Below are 20646 nucleotides of genomic sequence, written 5' to 3' on the forward strand. Positions count from 1 at the left end.
GACTACTCCATGTTCTGTCCTAGAAATTTTTCTTTTCACTCAAGTCTGTAAAAGGAATGTTCAAAACGTGATAACTATATTCCTTTCGGTCACACCCCACCCAGCCATATGTTGTTGTTTTTTCAGCACACTTAGATTTTTTTTTTCAGGATGGCAATATGTTGTTTTTTTTTTTTTTTTTTTTTTTTTTTTGGTTGCTGCTTGTTTGGGAGTGCTTTTTTTGAGTCCTGTGGTCATGAGAAATATGTCACATTTCTGGGATCAGCCTCCTTGACCAGACCCCACATTTCATGAGAGTTGGCTAAAGAATTTTAAGACAGGAGAAGGCACATCTTTTCTGTTTCCTGGAAGGTCTCCAGATAGAGAACAAGAAAGCAAATATGGAGCAAAGCAATCATTTTTATTCTTAAAAGTAAAAATGGTCTCCCACCCTGCCCACCCCCAAGACATGTATAAAATATGTCTCTGGTCTTTCTGTGTTCCCAGACTCATGCAGGTGCATTTTGTAGGGACAAACTTTCTCATTTAACTATTTCAATTTTTCTATTTTATTTTTGTTTTATATCCCCTTTGCTAGGATATACACGTTTCTCTTCTATGCTCATCATTACTTCTACCACCCTGGAGAAAACATCCTAATAGCATCAGTTACTGAGATACTAGGCAGGTATAATTGTTAATCTTCACAGACCCTGTGAGTCAGAAGGTTTGAGGTAGAGTTAACTTGCCTGATTATTGAGCCACAAAGTAGCAGAACCCAGAAAACTCAGGTCCTGCTGGCACCCGATGTGGCACTCTATCTGTGCCCTCTTCCCTTAGCTCACCGCAATGAATTAAATGAATTAAATGAAGTCACTAACTGGAACTAGCTTCCAAGTTTCTCCCTCAGTAAAACCTACTGTGATCCTCGTCCACATGTACCTCTCTCCTTCCAACTTCTGTGCAAGTCCTTCTTCCTTGTATAATCTGACTCCTCCAGGGGACATTTGAATGTTCATCTTAATTTCTACCAATTCCAAATGTGTCTTAACTCCAACACTGAGAAGCTCATTAATGCAGGGCCTCAGGACTGTGCTGTAGCTCAGTTAGCACAGGTCTTGTTTGGGGGCTTGAGTTCAATCTCCAACACGGGATGGGGTAGGAGGATTCAGAGCTTTATCTTGCTAAGTGGTTAGGTGTATGGGTTAAGCAGTCTTGGATTTGAATCCAAGGCAATTTGCTTCTACCACTAAGGTGTGCTATTCTCATATGTAAATGAAGTAAGCTACAGAGTTATTGGGAGGACTGAACGAAACTACTGTTTCTAGGTAGGAAATTATGCATTAGTATAATACTGATCCTTCTTACTGTTTATGGTAAAATTGTATTCTTGCCAGAGTCTTTGAGGTAGGTAAAATTATAGTATGTTGGGTTGAGGAAACAGAAACTAAAATAGGTAAGGTCTTGTACAAACTCATTTACCTTCAAAGAAACAATGCAGGGCTAAGAGCCAGGTCCATCTGATTTGTGTGACAATGATTTAGTGACCTCTCAACTCTACCCTGATCTGGACTCTTCACAGGGTAAAATGGAGGAACAAGGAGCACAAGCGCCTGAGTTCGATCCCCAGTACAAAAAAAACAAAAACAAAAAAAACCAACAACAATAAAATGGAGGAACAAGGACAGAAGGAAGGACTCAGTTTATTATTTTCCAATCACATGTTCAAAAGATGGCAGACATTCCATTATTTTCACTTCAGTTTAACTGCCAGCCTTGAACCTTGTGAAAAAGTATTGAGAACAAAATTTTGAACTTCATGGACAAATGGTACACTATATATATATAGCAATATAAATATATATCACTATGTCATAGTAGAATGTGTTAAAAGATTTTTTTTGCTCAAGTTTGATTTGGGAAAATAATATCCATTATCTGTGTTTTAAAAGTATTTTTCATTTTCCTCTCTTTGGGCAAATTGTGAGTACCGTGAAGCATTGAGTTTCCACTCTGGGTCCTGATGAGCTGCACTGAGTTGCCATGGGTAAGTGTGTAACTTTTTAGATCAAGCTACTATTATAATGAAAGAGCTCAGGGAGAGAAGGTTGGGGGTTAATATGTGAGTATCTAAACTGCTGCCACATTTTCTTTTTCTCTTGTACATAAAGAAAAAAATAAAGCTTTCTAAGTCATGCTTTACTTTGCAGCCAGATACGATTATGGATGTTCCAGACTGCCACTGATGTTCTGATTTGGAAACAGCACAGCAGAGTTCAGAGGGTTCTACCTGACTGTCCTTGTCATGTGTAGGAAGCAAACGCTGGCCATGGGCACCACCTATGACTTATGAAATCCTACGATTTAGAAACTTAAAAGTGAAGAGCTAGCCTTTTATGTTGGCTGCAGGTCCATTCTGGATTTTTATTCTTCATTCCTTTGTTCATGATGCTTTCTTGGATGATACTACCCTTTTCTACCAATTCCCTATTTTACCTTTGTAGTCTCCCTCATCCTTCAGAAATCAGTAAAATAACATAATAGTACAGGAAAAAACAAAGCAGGAAAGCAAAACAATAGGAATGGGATAGAGTTTGATTTAAATTAGAGTGGATAGAGGTAAAACTCACTGGAAAAATGATACGTGAACAAAAAGACAAATGAAATCAGGGAGCCGGTGTGTGGGTGAAGGAAACTTGCCCTTTGCCCTCTGAAGTTTTGATAATTGAGTCTGCCAGTATAAATCAATATATAGACATTAATGGGAGCCAAAGGCACACAAATTTATTACACTAACATCACAGGAAAGAAAAGTAAGTACCCAATGACCCAATGAGATTTAGCAGTTTATATGCCCTGTTTGATAAGGAAGAGGAAAACAGAGTTGTAAGCAGTTTGAATAAATTATTTTTAAAGGGGTTAAAGGAGTTAAAGGGGCCCAAAGAACAGACAGGTCCTGGGACGATGTTCAATTGGGCCATGGGTGTGGCATCATATTGGCTTAAACTTTTCCTTCAAGTTAATCTTCTGTTTGATAAGATTATAGAGAGGAATTTATGTTAACCGTACTTCTGCTGGAGAAATTCCCTGAGTCAGGTAAGTAAATTTCAGAGAAGGGGCCTCCCTTCGCTTCAGGAAATAAAGAGGATACAGTGACAGGAGTGCTGGACTTGGGAGGTTAGAGAGACCTGCCTGCTGCTTCTTTAGCAAAATGCTCAGCACGTCAAGCATCACAATTTGGTGTATTTTTTTTTCCATTAAGTTTATTGGTACATTTTAGGTATCCGATACAGTTACCTTCATCATTGGGATCTTGTACCTTTACATGATGTATCTCGGTTCTTATTTTTTTCCCATTCCCTGTCCTCCCTTCACCCCCTCCACCCTTCCCTATTTACAAGGACTTTGTTTCCATTTTTTCCTTTTTCTCATATTTTTTCTTTTCCCTTCTTTTCTTTCCCCTACCCCTCCCACTTCCCCTACTCCTTTAGACCTTTTCTTTTTATTTCACAATATCAATTACACATTCTGATCCTTATTTACACTTTTAATTTTTCACACCAGAGAAGCTATTTGGTATTTATACATGAGTGTCCTGTTTATTTCACTTAAGAGTATCAACTCAATGTGCATCCATTTAGCTATAAATGTTTCTAGTTTCTCATTCTTTATGGTTGAGTAGTACTCCATTTTATAAAACACACATACACACACACACACACACACACATTTTCTTTATCCAATCTCCCATTGATGGGTAATTGGGCTGTTTTCAAGTTTTAGCTATTACAAACTGTGCCGCTATAAACATGGGTGCGCATATATCACTGTGGTATGATTCTTTTAATTCTTTTGGGAAGATACTCAGCAGGGGAATAGCTGGGTCAAATGGGACTTCCAGTCCTAGTTCTTTGAGGTATCTCCATACTGATTTCCACAGTGGTTGCACCAGTCTACACTCCCACCAGCAGTGGAGCAAAGTTCCTTTTCCCCACAACCCCACCAGGATTTGTTATTGGTTGATTTCTTGATAGCAGCCATTCTTTCTGGAGTGAGATGGAATCTCAAAGTTGTTCCCATTTGCATCTCTCAAATGACCAGTGATGTTCAACATTTTTCATATGTTTATTTGCTGGTTTTAATTCTTTGTCTGAGAAATGTATGTTCATTTCAGATGCTCATTTTTGAATTGAGTCTTTATATTTGGGGGGTCTGATTTTTTAAATTCTTTCCTTATTCTAGATAATAGACCTTTGTCTGAGGTACAGCTGATAAAAATTTTTTCCCACATAGTAGGTTGTCTCTTAGCTCTGTTGGTGGTTTCTCCTGCAGTGCAGAAGCTTTTTAATAAGATGAGATCTCAGTTGTTGATTATTTGTTGGTTGCCATGCTACTGAGGTTTTGTTCATAAAGTCTTTTCCTTTGCTGATGTCTAGTGTATTGTTTTTTGAGCTCTGATATTTGCAATAAGGATCCTGGAGGACAAATCCTCCAGAAAATGACCAAGTGTCCAGGGAGCAGGCCTAGCCAGCAGTAAAGCAGCAGCAGGTGGGCTGTGGAGCAGAGCTGAGGGAGAACCAGGAGGGTGGCAGGAGGTGAGGCAAGAGAGGAAAGAGTGCAGCAAGGTGTGAGGCCAGGTACTTTCCTTCCTTTCCCTCTGAGAGATGGAAGTTACCAACCAATCATCATAATATTAATAGGCAGCTATATAGTAGTTGACAGTTTTTCAAGCACCCACCATAATTAATTCACTGTTTGTTGTTATTTAGTAAGTGTTTGCATGCTATGATGTCCAAGATACCTCTCCATTGGTCCTTTGACAGGGAAGATGGGCATCCTTTGAGAGAAGACTCAGTGCTAACTTTGGAATGTTTGTGTCCCCAAAGTTTATATGTTGAAATCCTAACCCCCAAGGGGAAGATATTAGGAAATGGACATTTTGGGGAGTGATTAACATATAAGTTTAGAATTCTCATGAATGAGATTAATATTCTTAAAAAAGGAGTCCCAGACACCACTGCCCCTTCCACCAGGTTAAGACTAGATTGAAGAGATGGCCATCTACAGGGAAGTGGGTCTTCACCAAACTCTGAGTTTCCCAGCACCTGGGTCTGTATTTCCCAGCTTCCAGAACTGAGAGAAATAAATTTTTTATTGTGTTTAACTACTCAGTTTATTGCATTTTTCTAGCAGATGAGACTAAGATACTTGAGTTCCAGTCTTCTCTATTCCATTTTTAGGGGTCTCCTGGGGTATGTCACTCAGTTTCCTCCTCTGGAGAATGGGGATGATGGTTTCTGTTACTTAACTAATGGCACATGTTGGAAGACTAAATGATAATGCCCTTGAAGAGCTTTTGAAATACAAAGTATTATAACAATATTATGTAATTTTCCTTCAAGGCAGAAAGTTTTAGAGAAGCACAAATGCTATCCACAATTACCAATAAATGCAGACAAACCATGGTTTATCTGATGGCACAGCCATTCATCAAACTGAGTCCTTCTGAAACATCACTCAGGCAGTTGAGCTCCAGTGAGTTACAATGAAAAATGATTTTAAGGGCTGGGGATTTAGCTCAGTGGCACCTTGCCTGCCTTACAAAGGCAAGGTCCTGAGTTCGATCCCTGGTACCAAAAAAAAAAACTGATTCTAGAATATAAATTCTGCTCAAAAGGATATCACATTGGGTGTATTAGTTTGGGTGTATTAGTTTCTTAGGGCTGCTGTAACAAATTACACAAACTAGGAGGCTTAGAGCTATAGATCATTATTTTCACACAGTTCTAGAAGACAGAAGTTAAAATCAATCCATTGGCCAGATGTGCTAGTTCCCAAGGCTCCAGGGGAAAATCTCTCCTTGACACATCTGGCTTCTGGTGCTTTCAGGAGTTCTCTGGTTTGTGACTTCACAGTCTCTGCCTCTGCCTTCACATGAGTTTTTCTTCTCCCCGAGCATCTGTTTTCTCATAAGGATACTTGTCATTCAAATTTGGACCAATCTGGACAATTCAGGATGATCTTGAGTTCCTTAGCTTAATTTTGTCTGCTCTGGAATAACCTGGTGCTAGTATATAACAACATCAAGGCCCTGTGAAGCCAAAGAAGAGACAGACAGGTCCAGAGATTTACAGAGTGCAATTTATTAGAGGACTTACTGACAGAAGCATAATTCTGGGGAGCAGAGGGAAACGAGTTGGATCACTGCTAAATAAACCAAGAGGCAATTCTATATCTGTTACATTATAGGATGATATAGAATGTATATGGCAGTTTGTTTTTATACTTTGCTACAAACCTCTATGATTTTATGCAGAAAAACAATGCAGGAAAAATCAACTAGAGTTACTCTGAAGCAATCATGGTGGTTATGTCTCAAGATGGTTGCAGTTATATCAGGCTAAATGGATACACTCTGCAAAAATCCTTTATTCCTTTTTCTATTTTCCCTTTCTTTTCTCCTTTCCTCCTCTCTCTCTCTTTCTTTCTTTCTTTCTTTCTTTCTTTCTTTCTTTCTTTCTTTCTTTCTTTCTTTCTTTCTTCTTCCCAATGTTTTCATACAGGAGCTTGGTACATAGCCCAGGCTGTCCTTGAACTTGTGATCTTCCTAGCTCAGCCTCCTGAGACTGCCACCATGCCTGGTGTAAAAGATTAAAAGAGTCTAAGAATTTAACTAAAATCATATTCCCAAGTTCTGGAGGCTAGAATGTGGACACACAACATGAGGGTTCCTGGCAGTGAATGATAGATGGAGAACAAGAAACATTCATAATAGAAAAGTCACTCTCTAGAGTTTGAATAGAGATTTAATGAGAAGATGGAAGGCCAAAAGTGTGGATCTGGCCACATTACACATTCAGAACTGAAGAGTCAGTCCTCTTTCTTCAAGGGGAATTTAAGTTTTCACTTAGGCTTTCTTTCTCTTCCAAAATGAAAAAGCCTAATAATTGATTATATCTTCTTTAATCTTTTGGTTAAAGTAGTATTATCCAGACTATAAAGCTCCTATCCAGACTATAAAGCTCCTATCCAGACTATAAAGCTGTGAGAGTTTGAAAGGACCATAGAAAATATTGAACTCAATTTTATCCTTTTAAACTCTAGTGATATTTTTCAGTCATGCAGCCAGTAACAAGATGAGACCTGCAATCTAGATTCCAGTTTTTATACATGTCTTCTTCCTTATATGCTTTCCTGATGGCTGTTCTTCCTTCTATCCTACCTGTTATGGTTTGGTTCTAGATCTCTCCCCAAAGTCTCATGTGGTCATAGGCTTTATCTAGAGTGTGTGAAGCTGAAATTGATTCATGATGCAATGCCTGGCTCAAGGGCACTAGGATTAAGGGTGTGCATGCTACCAGCCCAAAGTAGTTTGAATAAGATAAAAGGGGCAGGGAGGCACTGTTAAATTTCTCTCCTTGCCTTTGCTGCCTGTGCACGCCATGTTGTTTCTGCTCTGCCATGCCTTTTTGTCATCTCTGCCTTGGAGTCAGCTGATTATGGTCTGAAACCTCTGCAAACTGTAAGCCAAATAAACCCCTTCCCCTTTAACTTTTGGTGCTGAGTATTGCCCCTCTCCTTCTTTAGAAAGAGAAGGTTGAATTCATAACACAAGTTAATACAAAGGGGTGTTTCTTTGGATGCATACCTAATTTCTTGTATATCTTTCATACAAATGAGGGGATTGAGACATCAGGTAACCATTTTTCAGGTACCTTCTTGTAAATTTTCTTTGTGTTCCTGCTCTCCTTTGGGGTGCTATTTCTGTTTTCTTCAGGCTTAGGTAAGATTTTCATTTTCATATCTTGTTACAAGTTCTATCATAGATGTATACAAAGGATGTTATGCTCTATTCTAGATGTAGCCAATCTACTTACCTCAGACTTACTGGGTTCAGGAAGAGCTGAATATGTCCAGAAATTTACTAAGTGGAGTTCTATACTATATGCCGACTGGGAGTTACTCATGTGAATGAGGATTCTAGTAGTGGTAGTGTAGGGTGGTATGAGAGAGGACAGAAAGTATTTCAGGAAAATTAAAGAGGCATCTGCAAAGACCTACACTGAGGGAGTATATTGTGCCTTTTGCAACGTGCTTTGAATTTCATTGTTGCTGGATAATGGAGACATGCTGGTGTTTGTGCACCTGTCTCCACAGGTGGAAGAAATTGAGGTGTAAGATGAGGTGAGTGAGGTAGACAAGGGATAAATCATAAAGGGTAAATGATGGGCAGGCTAAGAAATTTGAGTTTACCCTGAGATCAATGGGAAGCTTTTGAAATGACAGGATCAGATCTGTATTCTAAGAATCTTCTTCAGCTATGTGTAATAAGGAAATTCAAAGGGCCAGGATGAAAAGAGGAAGACCGTTAAGGGGTTAAGTATGGTACAAACAACATCTAGAATTGGTTATACCACAAACTGTTCTAAGTACTTTACCTTTGTTGTGTAATCTTCATTAAACCTTAGAAGACAGGTCCTATTACTACTCCCATATTACAGAAGAGGAAACTGAGGCACTGCTGAGTGTGGTCCTTTTGTTGTGCATAAAATGGATGAAGTGGCTGGCACAAGTGGATGTAAGCATATCAAGTAGGATTTTTGAAAAGTGCAGTCAAGAGATGGTAAAAGTGGGCCTGGGGATATGAGAATGAAGATGCCAAGCAAGGAACACATCTGAGAGATTTTAAAGTAAAGCCAGAAGGACTTACTGAGGGACTAAAAGTTAGAAAATGGTAGAATCAAGGATTATTCCTAGGACCTTGGTTTAAACAGATGGATGAGATGGGGTGCCATTCTGTGGTCATAAATAGTGATGGAGAACAAAATAGAAGTTTGGCTTTAGAAATTTTGTGTTGTACAGGGTCTAAACTTGGTTCTACCAACACATGTTATTTATTCTGTGAACAAGAAATATGACATTTTTTCATCTGTTTTTTACTTTATGTTTAACAGAGACATACCTAACCAGCTACTGGGGGAAGTGTAGTGTTGGTTCTCAAGGAATTCACTAGAAATGAATTTTTAAGTCCTAAACGTTAGTAAGAAGAGGAATACATGAAGGAAATGGCCTCCCTCTCTCCTTCTCAGCCTCTCCTTCTCTCCCTTTCTCCCTCCTTCCCTTCCCCTAAAGCTCCACAGCACACACCATATACATGCACAATTTAAACAATATTTCATTTATGGATACAAAGACTTTGAATATGATTAGGCTTCACAGGGTCTATATGGCCAAAGTAATTTACTTCCTATTCAGTCTGAAGAGACTTTTTAAAGCCATGCCATTGATTTCATAGATATTTATTGAGATTGTGGTATGTGTTCCTGGTATGCACTGAGCTATTGGACCCATCCTCAGGCAGCAAGTCCACTGTCAGCCAAACTCATCAGGTTGGTGAAAGAGCCAGGACGTGGCAATTAAAAGGATGCATCCAAGTGTAGCTATCTCCAGCTGCCCTTTTGTACCCTAATAGCCACTTCTTTCTAAGCCACCCCCCATCTTGTTGTTACCTAGTGACCTACTCATTTTATAAAAGTGGACTGTGTGGAGGTAGAAGAGCAAAGTGACCTCTCTCTTCCTTCTCTCAACCAACTGAAAGAGAACATTTAAATAATAATGTTGAAGCTGTATTTGGGTCATTGTATAAAAAAGCAAATGAATAAGAAGTAAGATGATAGGACCATTAAATCATCAAATTCTATATATCCTGGATTATTTATATTTAAGTGCAATTGCCTACACTATACTTCCAACAGCTTATGAACAGAACAACCCAAACAGAACAGAACTTTCACCTCCTACCCGCCTGTTCCTGGGAAGAAGCAATCCTTGAGTGTTCTCATTTCCTCGCATAATACAGGGACAGTAAGTCTTGTTGGCTCTACCTCTAAAGTACACTAGATTCACAAATATATCATCTTTTACCATCTCCATGGTTACATCCATGACTTCTCTCTACTTTTCTGGCTAGTCTTTCTGCCTTATATTTTCACCCTCACTACCCTGTGGTCCATCCTCCACACAATTGCTAGAGCAATCTCAGAAAAGCTCTAAGTCTACTCTTTTCAAACCTCCAGTGATTTCACATTGCAACCGGAATTAAGGCTGCAGTCTACAGGAGCTTTATGATGGGGGTATACTTTCTTGACCTCCTTTTCTTCCCCACACCTCTTTACCTCATTCACCAGAGTCCCTTCATACTTGTCTTCTTGACTTTCATCTTTGCCATGCACATTGTTAACTTCAGGTCTTTGCTTTTATTATTCTTCCTACTTAGAATGTTTTCTCCATACTATCAGATGGTACCTCTCTGTCACCCTTCAGTTGCAATTAAGATGCCTTCTCCTCTGGGTGGCCAGTGTTGACCACCTGAGCTGAAGCCACAACCCAATCACTTGCTATAGCATTACCATACTCTAGCTTCTTCAAAGAGCTTAACTATTTATCTGTAATTGTGTTTATTTTCTTCTTCCAAAACAGAGATAAATTTTCCAGAGGACTCTGACTGGTTCATAGTTTTACCACTCCACCTACAATAAGAAAAGCATATTTGATAAAAGGGCAGGCCAAATAACAGATGGGCTGACTTTTCTTTAATTTCAGTAGACCTGAAGGGGAATACTTAGAATGCATAAAAGAGAACCAAAGAAAACAACCACATACTGTACAATAATGCAAAATGTTGACTGCATTTTAGCAGAGGCATATTACAACTTATGGGGCAGGCAATTAGAATGTTCCCTACCCTTTATGAGTTTAAAACATACTATTTTGAAAACTCGTGTTTGTTCTTCATGTATAGGTGCACACATCCGGTCAGATAGTTATCTATTGGGTACTAAAGAAATAAACCACCCAGAAATTTATCCTGGTGGAAAGATCTTAAGAAGACTGGCTTTGGAGGACCCAAATTCACCTTGATTTCAGCTTTACTTTGAACTTGAGATATCACTGACCATTAGTAATAATTCTGCTGAAAGTCCCTGTAGATTTTCTTTAAATTGAAGGTCTCATATTTGAGTAATGTGCCAACAGAAATGAGCCATAAATTCTCTGTGAGAAAAGCACTTGCAGGGTGTGTGAGATTTTCCTGACACTGAAAGAAAATTTTTATGATAAATATACAGAAGGAGAGTTTGATAACTGTGATGGTTAATCTTGATTATCAACTTGATTACATCAACAAAGAAATTAATAAAGCACATTTCTTGATGTTTCTGTGAGGATGTTTGCAAAGACAACTGGCATGTGAGACAGCAAACTGAGGGAAAAGGAGAACCTAAATATGAGAGGTACCATACACGGTGCCATAAAACTGAGCTGGAAGTGACTGAGAGGCATCTATGATTATGAGGATGAACCCCAAAAGGCCCCCAAGAGAAGGAATTGGCTGCAACCTCCAGGTCCTCACCAGTGTTAGGGGATGTGGATGATTGATGAAGGGATCAAGGAGGATGCAGATCCTTAGTTATATTTTGTTCTTCTTGCTCTTCATGTTTGACCTTTTAGCTTCAACCTTCCTTCTCAAGTTCTGCTTAAGTTTATAAATATTTGCTTGTATTTGTCTTCAACAGAACCAGCTGTATAATTTGTGGAATTACATGCAAAATGAAAGTGCAGGGCACCCTGTTTGAAAATCATTAAGAACTTTAAGATGATGACAGCAGAGCATTAAAGCAAGTTCAGTGTGCTTCTCAGCACAGGAGCACAGGGAAATGTGACTGAAGCTCGCCCATAGTCCCATCCCCCACTCTATACTTAGCTGTTTTCTGAGTGTAGCGAGTCAGCTCTGTGCAGCCAGTTTGTCCCTAACTCTAACCCTCGCCATTCAGCTCCTCTCCAGAGACCCCTTCATCATTTGTTTCTCAGTGTTCTTTTTTGTCAACAAAAGCTGCATTTATATTTGACCTTATATTGTGTTTTCTTTAAAACTTAGAATACATTTAAAAAAATTTCAAGTACTTACAGTCATGCTGATACGACATACCAGTAGTTGTTTCCACCCAACATCCTGAATGTGGGGACACTAAATGAAGCAAGCATCTTCACATACTGGACACTTCATCCTACTTAGTCTCAGTGCAACTCACTCAGCAGTCAGAGTTTGAGAAAGCTTCTCTAATGCACAGCCCCAGGGCTTTATTCCAAGAGCAGTTTCTTCGCTTATTTACTGAGGGGGGTTTTAGTCTAACATGACTATTTAGTGGGTGGTATGTTGAGATAAATGGCATCTTACTTGTACCCATAACCATCCAGAAAGAGTAACATCTCAAAAATACTGACCTGGCAACATAATGATGTCCTCCTTTGCAATGTTCTCCACAAGAGCTCAGAATATATCTGAGACCACTAGCCCAGAATGTCCTGGAGGACAAGAAAGATCTACAGCTAAGGATGTGCTCTCTCTCTCTCTACTCTTCAAATATTTTTGAGATAAGGGGTTTAAGAAAATCGTTCATAGATTAAAAATTTATCTTAAACACACAGTGTTTTACTGCAGGCAGTTTTGGAGAGAAAATTTCCTTCTAAATGTCCACCTGCTGACAACTAGCAGGGATCTCAGACTTTTCTTTATTCAAGGCAAGGCCACCTTGCCACTGGGTGTAAGGTTATGTCCTCCCAGTCTCTCTCCTTGTGTATGTTCCAATGTACCCCTGGGCATTAAGGCAACATGACATAAGAATATATTTTCTAAATTTGCATAAAATGAGAACTTCACAGATGGGCAGCACATGCTTCCCATAAGTCCAGTGTGAAAATGGCTCGATAGCACTTGTCGCTGCACACATTCTTTCCACATTTCTGGCACACGTACATCTTAAACAAACAGGAATTGCAACAAGCAAAACAGATGGGCAACAAAAAAAAAGTTTCCAAAGCACGCATCCCAAAATTCTTCCTTGAACATGGTACTGTATCACTTGTCACAATAAATCTGAAGTAGTTTGGGTATTAAAAGACAGGCTTTGCTGGAGGCAAAAGCTCAAGATATTCATTTCCATAACTCAGGCAAAAAATGTTGGAAACACCTTTGCCTCCCCTAATTATGGAGAGACAGTCTCTAAACTGTCCTTCTGCATTTTGTGTGACTTGCTAATTGTGTACGGAGCTTTCTCTGGTATCCTCTGCTTTTGTTAGTACACAGAAATAGAAGTGGTATGACTAGAGAGCAGAAGTGGACTAAAGCATATTTCATATTCCACACATTGTCAAGTATGTTTCTTCATTTGTTTAGCTGAAACTATACTTGACCAGGTAGCTTCTACACAAAAACATGAACTTTCCCATTGAAGAAAATGAGATGGTTATAGCTCTAACTAAATTTCTAAAATTGCTTGAAAGGAAATTGAAAGAGCATTTTGAGAGGAGGTTAGGAAACCAGGACTTTGGCGTTACTTTTACCTCAGATTATGAAAGTGAAATTAGCATGCTCTTAACTCTCTGGACTTTCATTGTCACCAGGTTAGTTGGTCCCTCAAAGGGTTCCATTTCCCACTGCTATTGCTGCGGTTTGTAACCTTAAATCTGAACACTCCAGAAAATTTAGAGCAAAAGTCCATTCAAAGTCACTGCTATAGTTGTGGGCACTGATTTCTCTGAGTGCCAGGTCAAGAGAGCACTATGTCAGGACAGACTGTCCCATTTGTTTGCTCTAAGCCTTAAAAGTGGCCAGCAGAGGCCAAAAAAATGTCCTAAGAACATTTTCTAGATGTGGGATATTTAACTTGTGTGAAGTCTCCAAATTTCAATCTGAATTTTAAATTTTTCAAAGCAATTATTTTTTCTTCTGCCTTAAAAACCACAGACAATGGTGTGTATCATTTGGCTCTATACCAAAATGTGTTAATCAAGCCATAGCTTCTCAGTGTTCTCCAAGAAGCCGTATTTGTTTAATTAAGAGGATCCTTTTGGACAATTTATCAAAATGAAGTAATAGTAATTTCATCTCAAGAAACTGAAATTGCCAGCAATCTCCTCAAAAGTAAATCCTTTTAAAAGTTTTAAAAATTATAGTTATCTTACATTGGGGAACAAGCTACATAAGTACATTTAAAACTTAGGGCTAGAGTGTTAGTGGTAGAGCATTTGTCTAACAGGTGAAGACTTGGGTTCAATTCCTAGCATCACAGTGCATGTGGGTTGTGTGTGTGTGTGTGTGTGTGTGTGTGTAAGCAAAATAACTGTAGCTAACATTTATTTATGTTAGCATACATTATGGGTCAGGCACTGTACTTTACTCATTTAATTCTCATAACAAACCTTTGAAATAGACATTATTATCACCTTTATTTTATATCAAAAATGCTGAAGCAGAGAAGTCTGGATTAACTCCCCTCAGGCACACAGCTAGAAAGTAGAAGGACTCTTTACAATTCTAGGAAGAATTATATTCAAGCTAGTTTTCATTGTTTTTATGGTTATTCTTGGTATTTTGTTTTTACCTATTTTTTGTCATAAAAATCTTTCAAAAGTTGAAGTGATGTATATTTGGCCTACACACTTCTAAGGCAATCAGAGCAGCTAATAATGAAATTTAATATTGAGATTAAAGTGTCCGAGATTCAACATGATTTTCAGTCATAAAAGAAAGATAATAGATGATTGTGGTCATGTACACTTAAAATCTCAGCACGCCGGGAGGCTCAGGCAGGAGGAGTTCAAGACATGTTAAAACTTAGCAAGATATTGACACAAAAGGCACTGGGGATGTAACTCAGTGCAGAAATCTTGAGTTTAATGCCTGGTAACAGAAAAAAAAAGAAAAACAAGATGTTCATCACTTGTTAACAGAATGAAGTATGATTTTTAAAAATAAACTGCAGTAAATATTAAAGAAAAGTGGGATTTCTAATTCACTATAATGCTTATTTATGCACAATGTATTCTATATTTTAGCCAAAAATTTTTCTATTGTAATGCAATTTTGTTATGCCAATGTAAAATGAATTTACATTGTTAATAAGTGTAGGCCCTAACACAGTTAGGAACCAGAAGTATACTGGGTGGCAAAGGAATTCAACTTAGACAAACAATTTTTCATGGGCAATCCACACAGTGGGAAATCTACCAATGAACTGTCAGTAATTAATTATGGAGATCATTAAATATCACTAAGTAGCATTTCCCAAAGCATGCATTTGTAACGTCTTTATGACAATTAAAATAGTCAGCTTTTGGGTTTTTCCAATGATAACTCTTTTTTTTTCTCTTTTGAATCAACCAATTTAATTTTCCAAGATCCAAATTCACCTCAAAGTTACTTGGGAGAAAATGTCAGTGTGACATCATGGTAAGCTACAGGGGACAAATTCCAATAAGTCAGTACACTGTGGTGGAATCTTTTCTTCCTGTTTGCAGGAAAAGGCAAGCTCAGGGAGCCAAATCCTTCATCCAGATAATTAGCAACTATCCAATCTGTTAATCGAGGACATGTGTGCCAACCCTTCTTGGCAAGCCCAGTCAGACAGTTGTAGGGTGGTCAGTCAGTCACAGTTATCCAGTGCCAGAGTGTACTCGGCCTCACATTAAGAACTTTGCATTAAAGACAGATCAGATTTGCTCTTTGACTTGAAGGAATAATTGTGCTAAAGTGTTAGGAAGTTGGCAGTTCTTAGTCCTAAATTTGGCGATACTGAGAACAAAATTATTTCATTAACCCTATCTCTTTTTATGATTTTCAATGAAAAAAAAATTAGTCCTTCCTCTATTTACTGTAACTTGGGGAAATTTTCAAGAATCAGGTAGTGCTATGTCCAAATGCAGCTGACCAAGCATGGAAGAGACAAGAATGTTAATGAGAATAGGATGGACCCTAGGAAGGTATCATTCACAATTGGGAGGTTTTAGAAAAATCTTCCAAGTTCTGGCATATTTCACGGATTTAAATGCAGTTACCTCAGTCTCTTCCTAGTGACCATGCACAATCCCATTACTAATCCAGACATTCTCAACTGAAAATCAAGGGAAAGATGTGGTGGCATTGTGTGAAGCAAGGTAGATGCCACCAGGAATGTCTGGCAGACAAATTCAAAACCAAAGCCCTTTTAGAGAATAATAATTAGCCAATATTTGGTTTTCTAATAAAATATAGATATGTTTAAGCCAAAACAAAACCTTTTTGGAGCCTGATGTTCTCATGAACAAGGTGTGCATGCTTTGTTTTGAAATGATTTGCTAAGAGTCAGATCCACCTGCTCAGTTTGATTTGAGCTCACAGTGAAAAAGAAAGCACAGGCATTGAAAATGTGTAAGCAAGCCAGGGTTAAAAGTGGCTGAACAAGAGCAGAATTCCTGTATGCCAATTGTGAAAAAAGCAATTATGTAATTGTGTGTACATTGGACAAAGACTGATTATAAAGAACTGTGCATGTGAGCCTTTCAAAATTAAGGTCAGTTTTAGTGAGTTTCAACTTGCTGGTAAAACCATGTTTGTCAAACATGTGAAAAGTGACTAAGATTCAGCCACAACTTATGTGCATGTGAATACCTCAACTGTAACACATTTGAAGGATTTTTAGTGTGTTGTTAACTACTTTACAGTTTTTAAAAAATAGTACTTGACATTTGGAAGTGAAATGATATGTGCAAAACATTAGTCAGATGGCGCTTCTTGCTTTGTGAATGAACTGTATGTAGTCTGAACAAATTAGATCCAAGGTTTAGCGCCATCAGTTCTTCAGTCAGAGGCTCACAAATGCTGCACTCTCAAAGGACCTGGTATTTTAACCACGTAAACCACCCAAATTCACAAAATTTCTGATGACGCGTTGGAAACAAGGGACAGCTTACTAAATGAGAGGAAGAAAAGAATTGCAACATAAGGAAATAATGATCTATGCTGCGATGGTTAGACTTGCAGAATATAAGCTCCAAACACATAGTCTTCCTGTTCATCATCTTGATCAACACTGTACTTTCAGTACATACTAGGTATACAATAAATTTTCACAGGCTCTGGAATCAAAATTCCTGCTCAAGTTCCCAAAGTACCATATACTAGCTGTGGGTCTGGGTAAGTTATTAACCTCTCATATTTATCTGTTACATCAGTGGCTGCGGCATAAGGCTCAGCTGAGGATGGCACAGCATCATCCCTTTGACAGTGCAGCATACTGAGAACCTTCTACAAATGGTCACTTTTTTTTTGGTACCGAGGATTGAACTCGGGTCTTTGCGCTTGCGCAATGGCCACTTTTATTTTTAATCTCTTTTATTGGTACATTGTAGGTATACAACACAATTACATTTCTCATTGGGAGCTTGTACCTTTACATCATGCATCTTGGTTCTTTTTCTTTTCCCATTCCTAGCCCTCCCTTCACCCCCTCCACCCTTTCCTATTTACAGAGACTTTATTTCCATTTTTTCCATTTCTCATCATTTTTCCTTTCCCTTCTTTCCTTTCCCTTGCCCCTCCCACTACCCCTACCCCTTTGGACCTTTTCTTCCTATTTTGCATTATTGATTATTCATTCTAATCATTGGCACATTTTAGGTATACAATATAATGACATTCATCATTGGAAATTTGCACCTTTACATAATCTCTCCTGGTTCTTATTTTTCAACCTTGCCCAGCCCTCCCTTCAACCCCTCCAGTCCTCCCTATTTACAAAGATTTTGTTCCTATTTTTCCATTTTCTCATATTAATTCCATACTCTTCTTTCCTTTCCCCTACTCCTCACACTTCCTTCCCCTTTGCACCTTTTCTTCCTATTTCACATTACCTATTATACATTTTACTCCTTATTTACACTTTCAGTTTCTCACACCAGAGAAACTATTTGGTATTTATACATGTGTGTCCTATTTATTTCACTTAAAGAGTATAGTCTCAATGTGCATCCATTTAGCTATAAATGTCTCTAATTTCTCATTTTTTATGGCTGAGTAGTACTCCATTTTATTTAAAAACCCCCCATTTTCTTTATCCAGTCTCCAGTTGATGGCCATTTGGGATGTTACCAAGTTTCAGCTATAACAAACTGTGCTGCTGTGAACATGGGTGCACATATATCACTGTGGTATGATTCTTTTAATTCTTTGGGGAAGATCCCCAGCAGTGGAATAGTGGGGTCAAATGAGACTTCCAGTCCTAGTTCTTTGAGGTATCTCCAAACTGATTTCCACAGTGGTTGCACCAGTCTACACTCCCACCAGCAGTGGAGCAGGGTTCCTCTTTCCCTACAGCCCTGCCAGCATTTGCTCTTGGTTGATTTCATGATAGCAGCCATTCTTTCTGGAGTGAAGTGGAATCTCAGCATCGTTTTCATTTGCATCTCTCAAATGACCAGTGATGTTGAACATTTTTTCAGGTATTTATTTGTAATTTCTAGTTCTTTGTGTGAGAGATGTCTGTTCATTTCAGATGCCCATTTTTGGATTGGGTCTTTAAATTTGGGAGGTCTGATCTTTTTAAGTTCTTTATAGATTCGAGATAGTAGACCTTTGTCGGAGGAAAAGCAGGTGAAGATTTTTTTCCCACATTGTGGGTTGTCTCTCCACACTGCTGGTGGTTTCTCTTGCTGTGCAGAAGCTTTTTAATAAAAAGAGACCCCACTTGTTGATTGTTTGTGCTAGTTCATGGACAACTGAGGTTTTGTTCATAAAATCTTTTCCTACACCAATGTCTTCAAGAGTTCTACCTAACCTCTGTCCCAACTGGTTCAGAGTTTCTATTTTAATATTTATATCTTTAATCCATTTTGATTTTTGTTTAGTGCATGGAGAGAAATATAGGTCTAGTTTTAATCTTTGGCAAGTTGAAACTCAATTTTTCCAGCACCATTTATTAAAGAGGCTATCTTTCCTCCAGGGAGGGTGTTTGGCTCCTTTATCAAAGATGAGATGGTTGCGTGTGTCTGGCTTTGTTTCTGCATCTTCTAATCTGTTCCACTGGTTCTCAGGTCTGTTTCTTTGCCAGTACCATTCTGTTTTTACCACAGTAGCTTTGTAGTGTAGTTGCAGGTTGGGGATTGTGATACCCCCTGCCATGTCTCTGTTACCTAGAATTACTTTTTCTAATCTGGGTCTGTTCTTGTTCCAAATGAATTTTTGGATTGTTTTCTCAAGGTCTGTGAAGTATGCTGCTGGGATCTCAATTGGAATTGCATTGAAGCTATAGAGCAGGTGTGGAAGTATGGCGCAATGGCCTCTTTTTGATGAGGGTAGCGATGAGGATTTATTTGGATCCTTGAAATAATTTCCGATCTTTAACATCTATAAACTTACTACTAGGGAAAAAGTTGGAGCTTTATTTCATTTTAACAGCACAGAGTTGAGAATATGATCTTTCTTTTTCTGGCTAAGATTTCAGAATTTGAGGCTCAGAACAGAGTCTGGAATTCTCAAATATTAATACCTTGAAAACATGCAGAGCACAACATTAGGAAATGATACAATAATGTCAGCAATTTCTATGTACCTAAAACTATGGTGAAATCTTACCCTTCAATTATACCGTAAAACTAGTTTTAGGCAACAAATTATCAACTATTTATTAAATAATTGTAGTCTTTCCTCACATGAGAGATGCTTTATGAAGTGTGGTTTCTCCAGCACAGTCCCTTCCTGCCTCATTCTTTTTAAATTCTAAAATAATGTCACAAGCTGTTTTTGTCAAAAAATTACATAGTATTCAATAAATATATAATGAATTGATAAACATGTTTTATTTCTGCAAAATATGTTTCTAATTAACTTCTTTTTAAACTGCATTCAACATATATTTATGGATCTCTTTTTAGTGAAAATCTCCTGAAGACACTGCACTATGTGTATGGCATGATCCCAGCACTATCCTTGATCTGAGATTGTCTCACATGCATCAGTCTTCAAGACAGGCCTAGTGAAGTCTTCAGAAGGACTTGATTGTCTTCAGAGATATGTGAGCACATAGCAGGCAAACTTAAAGAGGCACCCAAAGATCCTCCTGGCACCTGTAGGCACTCTGGAGGGCTCTTGATTCCTTCCACCATAAAATGGCAATGTATGAAAATACAAGGTTATGTCAACACACTGGGAAGGATGTCCTCTAGGAGTATTGTAAAATACAGAATAGAGTTGGTCCTCTATATCCACTTTCTGCATCTGTGGTTTCTACCAGCCATGGATCAAAGATGTTAAACAAGAAATAGCTGTGTGTCTCCACTCAATATATAAAAAAATATTTTCTTGTCATTATCCCCTAAACTATGCATTGTAAGAATTATTTGCATGGCACTGATGTGGTATTAGGTGTTATAAGTAATCTAGAAATGAGTTAAAGTGTACAACACTTTGTGCATGTTGTATGCAAATACTACGCAATTTCATGTAAGAGATTTGGGCATTGTAGTACTTGTGGAGGTCCTGGCACCAATTCTCCACAGATGATGACATATGTCTAGTTACATATTATATTTGTAAATCACTAATCTCAGTAAGCTCTTGAACAAGTTTCCTATTTAATAAATGAGTACACTTTAGTAGTTTTAATAAATTTTCACTGCTCTAAACAAAACTCTATTAGTTTCGTAAGGCTGCCTGAACACAATGCCACAAACTGGGAGTTTAAAATAGTAGAAATTTACTATTTCATAGTTCTTCAAGCTAGAATTCTGAAATCAAGGTGTCATAAAATGTCATACTCCCTCTGAAACTGTGGGGGAATGCTTCCCTGCCTTATC

The 20646-nt window shown here is 38.3% G+C and overlaps 1 long non-coding RNA gene across 2 annotated transcripts in view; it reads left to right on the forward strand.

Annotated features, from left to right (window-relative positions):
* The first annotated feature begins 7363 nt into the window (after nt 1-7363).
* The window catches only part of LOC147824132 (uncharacterized), a 100332-nt gene continuing 87049 nt past the window's right edge, over nt 7364-20646 (forward strand). For both annotated transcript variants that reach the window (XR_015442710.1, XR_015442711.1), the window contains exon 1: nt 7364-7501. This is a non-coding gene — a long non-coding RNA (uncharacterized LOC147824132). The remainder of the gene's footprint in view (nt 7502-20646) is intronic.

The sequence above is a fragment of the Heterocephalus glaber genome, unplaced genomic scaffold (assembly GCF_053883595.1).
Source record: "Heterocephalus glaber isolate CG9 unplaced genomic scaffold, H.glaber_assembly_v1.0 deba00001553, whole genome shotgun sequence".
Lineage (NCBI taxonomy): Eukaryota > Metazoa > Chordata > Mammalia > Rodentia > Bathyergidae > Heterocephalus > Heterocephalus glaber.